The following is an 8,276-nucleotide window of genomic DNA, read 5'->3' on the forward strand; positions in this document are numbered from 1 at the left end:
AGGATAACACAATACTACAAATATTTACTCCAACAAATTAAAAAATCTAGAAGAAATGGACAAATTTCTAGAAACACACGACCTACTTAAACTAACACAGACTGAAGTAGAAAACTTGAACAGACCTAAATAACAAAAGAATAAATCGATCACACCATTAAAAAACTCACAACAATTGTAACCATGACAAGGAAACGATATATGATAGGATGAATGTAAAGCTAATGTTCTCCCATGTAAACTATCACATAGTACACAATAAAACATTAAAAAAAAAAAAAAGCTGATGACAAAACCAAAAACAAAAAAACCCCAAAACCCCACAAAACCTCAACAACATAAAAAAAGTCCAGACCCAGATGGCTTTATTAGTGAATTCAACCAAACATCCAGAGAAGAGCTGACACCAATCTACTTAAACTATTCTAGAACATAGAAAAGAATGGCAAACTCTCCAATTTATTTTATGAAGCAAGCATAACTCTCATACCAAAACCAGGGAAGGAAATCACTAAGAAAGAAAATTATAGACCAATATCCCTTATTAGTCAAAAATTATCAACAAAATTCTAGCCAATAGAATCCAACATCATATGAAAAAAATAATACATCATAGCCAACTGGGATTCATACAAGTTATGCAAGGATGGTTCACTCTTAGAAAAATAATCATCACACTCCACCACATAATAAAACAAAAGGAAAGAACCACGTGATCATATAAATTGACACAGAAAAGGCATTTGACAAAATTCAACATCCATTCCTGATAAAAATACTCAACAAAATAGTAAAAGAAGGAGAATTCCTCAACACAACTAAAGCTACATATACAAAACCAATAGCCAGCATTGCCCTCAATGAAAAGAAACTGAAAGCATTCTTTTGTGAACAGGAAAGAGATGAAGATACCCTTTACCACCACTTCTATTAAATATTGTGCTGGAAGTCTTAGCCAGAGCTATCAGGCCAGAAAAGCAATTCAAAGGCATCCAAATTGGCAAAGGAGAAGTAAAACTCTCTCTATTTGAAAATTATATGATCCTATATGTAGCATACCCCAAAGATTCAGCAAGAAAATTATTGGAACTCACTGAAAGATTCAACAAAGTGATGGGGTACATGATCAACATGCAAAAATAAGCTGAGTTCCTTTAAACCAATAAAGAGAACTCTGAAAAGAAAATCATGACAACAATATTACTTACAATAGCCACCCAAAAGATGAAACAGTTAAGAATACATTTAACTTGAGAAATGAAAGTCCTATACAAAGAGAACCACAAAACATTGCTACAAGAAAACAAAAGAGACTTACAACAGTAGAGGAATATACCATGCTCATGGATAGGAAGACTTAGCATTGTAAAAATGTCAACACTACCCCAAATAATCTATAGATATTATGCAGTCCCAACCCAGATTCTAGCATCATTCTTTAAAGAGATGGAAAAACTAATCACTAACTTTATATGGGAAGGAAAGAGATTTTGGACAAGCAAAGCATTACTGAAAAAGAACAAAGTAGAAGGTCTCTCACTTCCTGATCTCAAAACTTATCACACAATCACAATAATCAAAACAGCCTGGTACTGGTACAATGGAAAACATAGATCACTGGAATAGAATTGAGAACCCAGAAGTAAATCCATCCACCAGTTGATTTTTGACAAAGGACCAAAACACATTAAATAGGAAAGAGATAGTCTCTTCAACAAATAGTGCTGGAAAAACTGAAAGCTCACTTGCAGAAGAATGACTTAAGACCCATATCTCACACAATATGCAAAATTTAACTCAACATGAATTAAAGACCTAAATGAAAAACCAAGAACTGTAATGATCATCAACAAAAAAACAGAGACAAATTTAGGGGCTCTGATACATGACATAAACACACTACCAAACTTAATTAAAAACATACAAACAGCAGAAGATGAAATAGATGACTTAAACCTCCTAAAAATTAAACACTTATTTGAATAAAAATATTTCATCAAAAGAATAAAAAGAGAACCTACAGACTAGGAAAAATGTTTGACAATGATACATCAGATATGGGACTAATCTTTAAAATTTAAAGAAAATTATAATACCTCTGCAGGAAAAAGACAAATAATCCAATTAAAAAATGAAGAGACACTTCACCAAGAAAGACATTCAGGCAGCAAACAAATATGAAGAAATGTTCATGATCATTAGCCATTAGAGAGATGCAGATCAAAACCACAATGAGATATCCAGTTACCCCAGCATTAATAGCAAATTTGAAAAAAGATAAACAAAGACAGAAAATAATAAATACTAGCGAGAGTGTGGAGAGTCTGGGATCCTCCTGCACTCCAGGTGGGAATTGTAAAATGGCGCAACCACTGTGGAAAATGGCATGGCGCTTCCTCAAAAAGTTGGAAATAGAGATGTCATGTGACCCAGCAATCTTTCTATTTGATGTATACCCTCAAGAAATGAGTGTCGTGACATGAATAGATAAATCCACATCTATGTTCATTGTCTCTCATACTTTGGACATATTGTCAGGAGGGACCAGTCGCTGGAGAAGGATATCATGTTTGGTAAGGGGAGGTTCAGAGAAAAAGAGGAAGACCCCCAATGAGATGGATTGGCCAAATGGCAGCATCAATGGACTCAAGCGTAGCAACAGTAGTAAGGTTGGCCCAGGATCAGGCAGTGTTTCATTCGCTATAGGTCAGTACCGACTTAATGGCACCTAACAATGACAACAACAACAACATGCTCATTGAAGCAGTATTTACAATAGCAAAATGATGGAGATTGTCTAAATGCCTAACAATGGACGAATCAATAAACAAACTTTGGTACACACACACCAGTGGAATACTATACAACATTGAAGAATAACAATCAATCTGCAAAACAACTCACACCATGAGGCACCTGAAAGATATTATGTTGAGTGAAACTAGTCAGTCACACAAAGACAAATATAGTATGAGACCACTATTGTAAAAAATCAAGAAAAAGGTTTTCATGCTAAAAAAAAAAAACACTAATGATGGTTACCAGGGGTGGGAGGTTACAAAAAAGTATTCACTTACTTGGGTGGCAACGAAGGCAGTTAAAATAAAAATAAAGGGGAAAATGTTTTTAAAGCTGAGCATGGACTTGAGCCCAACTTTCTAAATGTCCAACTTAGTCCCTCTTTCATGGGACGTGCACACACACATAAAAGAGAGCATTTTAAAATTTATTTTGAAGTACAATGCTGTCTGTGATAGGATAATAACCATATGCCTACAAGAAAGACCAGTTATTATCACTTCTTTTCAACTTTACACATCATCCACCAAAGCCAATGACGATGAAACTGAGGAATTCCAACTTTTTCAGTCTGAAATCGGTCAAACATGCAATCAAAATGCACTGATAAATACTGGTGATTGGAATTTGAAAGTTGGAAACAAAGATGAAGGCTCAGTATTTGGAAAATGTGGCATTGGTGAAAGAAATGATGCTGGAGATCACATGACTGAATTTCACAAAACATGAAAAGTGACTATACACTTGGACCTCTCCACATGGAATGTCCAGAAAGCAAATTGACTAAATCTGTAATTATCAATGCATCTTGGTTGCGTGTTTGATCAAACCCTAGAGAGTTAAAGCAGGAAGGTTTAAATCAATGTGGAAGATTGGGCTAACATATGAAACAGTCTGACACTGAGAGGTTTTAGGTGATCTTGCAACTTTCCAAAACTGTCTGTAAGTGAGAAACACTGTTCTTTATATGAGGTGAGAGGAAGAGAACCTTACATTCAGGCTCATAGTGAAAAAGACCGGTAGTTAAGACAAGCTGAAGTAAATTTAAAAAAAACCCCAAATAATGTTGTTGTTAGTTGCCATTGAGTCCATTTTGACTAATAGTGGGCCACATGTAACAGAGTAGAACTGCCCCATAGGGCTAAGGGTTGGGTTGTTATCTGAAAGGTCAGTGGTTCAATCCTACTAGCTGTTCCACAGAAGAAAGATGAGAAAATCTGCTTCTATAAACAGTTGCAATCTTGGAAACCCTATGGAGCAATTCTACCGTGTCCTACAGGATTATTATAAGTCAGAATTGACGGCAGTGGGTTGGGAATCTTTACAAAAGAAGCAGATTATCAAGTCTTTCTCCTGTGGAGCCACTGGGTGGGTTCAAACCAATAACCATTTGTTTAGCGACTCAGTCAGTGTTTGACAGCTGTGTCACCAGGGTTCCCTAATAAAACAATAGGATTTCTAGATCAGTTGTTAGAGGTGGAACTGGAAGACTGTGGGCTCCAGGGAAATGGAAACCAGGACAACTGGGATTCTGTTAACAGATCATGCGCAGTGGAAATGATAATAAGGGCAGAGGTCAGTGATGGGGATTTCCCATAATGACATACTTCAAAGATATGTCTTTGCTTACATATTCATTAAAGATAACTCACAGTTGAAAGTGCCAAGGTCTGCTTAAAGCTATATGCCCTGTCAAGATATTTTAAATGACTAGGGTACTTGTAATTTAAAATATCTTAAAAAAATTTTTTTTTGATTCTTCAAAAAAAAAAAAAAAATCATTTTTGAAGAATAATTGAAACATTCAGTTCATAAGAATGGCTGGCACTCCTTACATTACCTTGATTTTAAGACATTATCTTCAAGCTCTAGAAAGCATTGCTTACAGTAGAAAATCTTGACTAACCATGATCTTGATCAACATACACTTGGATCTTTACCTAACATTTTATCTAGGTAAATGTTAACAATTTAAATTTGTCTAACAGAAATACACAATTTAAACCAGAGTGTTTCACATACAGTAGACATACTATTAGCAATATAAAAACAAAACAATATAAAAACATGGAGTCATTCTAACTCATTAGCAATGTAATCTTTAATTTTGCCAAATCGCAAGGAATTTTACATTTTAGTTTTACATCCAAGACTCTACCTTTTTAAAATCCAAGTTATTGCCCTTGAGAGTAAGCAGGGTAATAATACTTTCTTTCTACAAGAGCAACTTCATTTTTTTCCAGACACTGAAGACTTTGCATCTGTCTTCTCACAGGGGCACAATGCACTGACTGAGGTCCTGATTGGTTGGCCAGAAAACTACCTGTGTGACTCTCCATCCCACGTGCAGGGCCAACGAGTTCACGACACACACCTCTCTGTTGCTGAGTGCCACAGGACAGCCCTGGTGTTTGCTGTGTGCTGCGCCCTTCTTGTGTTCATCTTGCTCACTGCGTTTCTGTGCCACCGTTTCCATGGACTCTGGGACATGAAGATGATGTGGGCTTGGCTCCAGGCCAAGAGGAAGCCCAAGAAAACACCCAACAGGGACATCTGCTATGATGCCTTTGTTTCTTACAGTGAAAGGAAATCCTACTGGGTAGAGAATCTTATGGTCCAGATGCTGGTGGTGGTGGTGTGTCTAGAGTTGGTTCTGACTCCTAGGGTTTACGAGGCTGTAAATCTTTACAAGAGCAGAAAGTCTTATGTTTATCCTGCGCAGTGGCTGTTAGTTTCGAACGTCTGACCTTTACGTTAGCAGCCTGACTTATAATTACTACACTACCAGATCTCCTTGGTCCAGGAGCTAGAGAACTTCGAGGACCCGACCTCACCCAACTCCCCGCCCCCTTTAAGTTGTGTCTTCATAAGCGGGACTTTGTTCCTGGCAAGTGGATTATTGACAATATTATTGACTCCATTGAAAAGAGTCACAAAACCGTCTTTGTGTTTTCTGAAAATTTTGTGAGGAGTGAGTGGTGTAAATATGAACTGGAATTCTCCCATTTCCGTCTCTTTAATGAGAACAATGATGCTGCCATTTTCATTCTTCTGGAGCCCATTGAGAAGAAAGCCATTCCCCAGCGGTTCTGTAAACTGCGCAAGATCATGAATACCAAAACCTACCTGGAGTGGCCCACAGACGAATCTCAGCAGCAAGAGTTTGGGTTGATGAATAATTTTAGTTTCTAAAAGGAAAATATCTAGAAAAAGAACAATCCCAATTTTCAAAACTTAGTTCTATGTTGGTGTAGAATTTTGCTATTATTATTTTGAATTTTGTTATTATTATTTTGCACAAGACCCCAAACCATTCCCATTGCCATCAAGTTGATCCTGACTCACAGTGACTCTATAGACTTTCCAAGGCTATACATCTTGGTTGTTGCTGGTGGTGTGGTATCGAATTGGCTCTAATTCATAGCAACCCTGTATAGAGGTTTCAAGGCTGTAAATCTTTGTTGTTAAGTGCTGTTGAGTCGGTTCAGATTTATAGTGACCTTGTATAGGTTTCCAAGGAATGGCTGGTGAGTTTGAATTGCCGACCTTGCAGTGCAAACCAACCTTGAGGTCAAGTGTTTATCCTATGGTGCCACACCAAAGTCTCATTTTTCTCCTGCTGAGCAGCTCGTGCTCACCTTACAATGCTTATCTTACAGCACCACCAGGGCTATTATTTTACACTGTTGTTGTTAAGTGTCACTGAGTCAATTCTGACTCATCATGAACCCTGTATAGGATTTCCAAGGAGCAGCTGGTAGGTTTGAACTGCTGACTTGTGGTTCACAGTCCAGTGGTGATCCTACAGTGCCACACCAGGAAACAATAATAAATGCTATTCTTAAAAAAATTATGAATGTGACTGAGATCTGTTTAAAGTAAAAAAGTTTTAAAGAATAAATTTGGGAAAGATCTGTAAAATAATGAGAAATTACACCAGATCTCCAGTAAGCATTTTTTTTTTGGACTGATGAAGTTTTTATTGTTTTATTTAACTACTACAAAATACTTCACATGAAAAATACATAATCTGTGTTTTTGAAAAACCTTATTTCAGAATTTTGGTCAGGTGCTTAAACAAATTTATAAATACTTACATACCATGAGAGAAACCTTTTTCTCCAATAATTTTTCACATTCTGTGTTCATTTCCTAACTTGTTTTTTTTAGATTTTGTAGGAAATTGTAGGAAGTACTAGACTGAACTGATAAGCAGATGGACAAAATAGGAGTAAGAAGGGTTAGGGTCTAACCTGGGATTTACTACTTGTTAGCTATGAGCCATGTTCTGTAATCTGTTCAACTACGAGAATAATGGTATTTCAACTATTTATTTCATGTGTTATTGTGAGGTTTGGATGCAAAAAATTATGTGAAAGTGTTTTGTAAACTGTTAAGAACTGAACAGCTATAAGCACTGTTCCTGGGGAGGAAGATGTGGTGGCTCACTGGGTTATGCATTTGGATGCTGATTGAAAGGTTTGCAGTTCAAAACTACCAATCACTCCATAGGAGAAAAATGAGTCTGTCTACTCCAGTAATGATTTATAGTATTGGAAATCCTATAGAGCAAGTCTATTCTGTCCTACGTTGTTGTTGTTACGTGCCATTGAGTTAGTTCCAACTCATAGTGGCCCTATGCACAACAGAACAAAACACTTCCCAATCCCGTGCCATCCTCACAATTATTGTTATACTTGAGCCCATTGCTGCTGCCAAGGTGTCAATCTACCTCATTGGGGTCTCCCACTTTTATACTGATCCTCCATTATATCAAGCATGATATCCTTCTCCAGGCACTGGTCCCTCCTAATAACATGTTCAAAGAGAGATAAAGTCTCACCATCCTTGTTTCTAGGGACCATTCTGGTGGTATTTCTTCCAACACAGATTTGTTTGTTCTTCTGGTAGTCTATGGCATTTTCAATATTCTTCTTTAATGCCCTAACTCAAAATGCATCAATTCTTCTACAGTGTTCTTTATTCATCGTCCAACTATGGTTGGGGCAGACACACCTTAGTCCTCAAACTGACATCTTCGCTCTTGAACACCACTCATTTGTCAATTTGTCAACAGTGGTGGTTTGTGTGTTGCTGTGATGCTGGAAGCTATGCCACCAGTATTTTAAATACCACCAGGGTCATACATGGTGGACAGGTTTCAGCAAAGCTTCCAGAATAAGACAGACTAGGAAAAGTCTTTCCTATAGGGTGGCTATAAATCAGAACCAACTGATGGTGGTGCCTGGGTGGGAGGTGTTAACAACTTTGGTAAAAGTGTAAAATTACTTTTTTTTTTGTATATTGAACACCCTGTTACTACTTCATATTTAATTTATGGGTAAATAAATTATTTCTACTGAATGTTGCCATAATATTTTAACTATAGGATTGTTGTTGTCACTGTCAGGTGCCATTGAGTCAGAACCGACTCATAGCGACCCCATGCACAGCAGAACAAAACAATGTCCGATCCT

General features: G+C 37.1%; 1 pseudogene; it reads left to right on the plus strand.

Moving 5' to 3' along the window:
* The first annotated feature begins 4,343 nt into the window (after positions 1 to 4,343).
* LOC102810702 lies at positions 4,344 to 5,991 on the plus strand (annotated as a pseudogene).
* Positions 5,992 to 8,276: the final 2,285 nt, after the last annotated feature.

Source organism: Chrysochloris asiatica, unplaced genomic scaffold (genome assembly GCF_000296735.1).
Source record: "Chrysochloris asiatica unplaced genomic scaffold, ChrAsi1.0 scaffold00329, whole genome shotgun sequence".
Taxonomy (NCBI): domain Eukaryota; kingdom Metazoa; phylum Chordata; class Mammalia; order Afrosoricida; family Chrysochloridae; genus Chrysochloris; species Chrysochloris asiatica.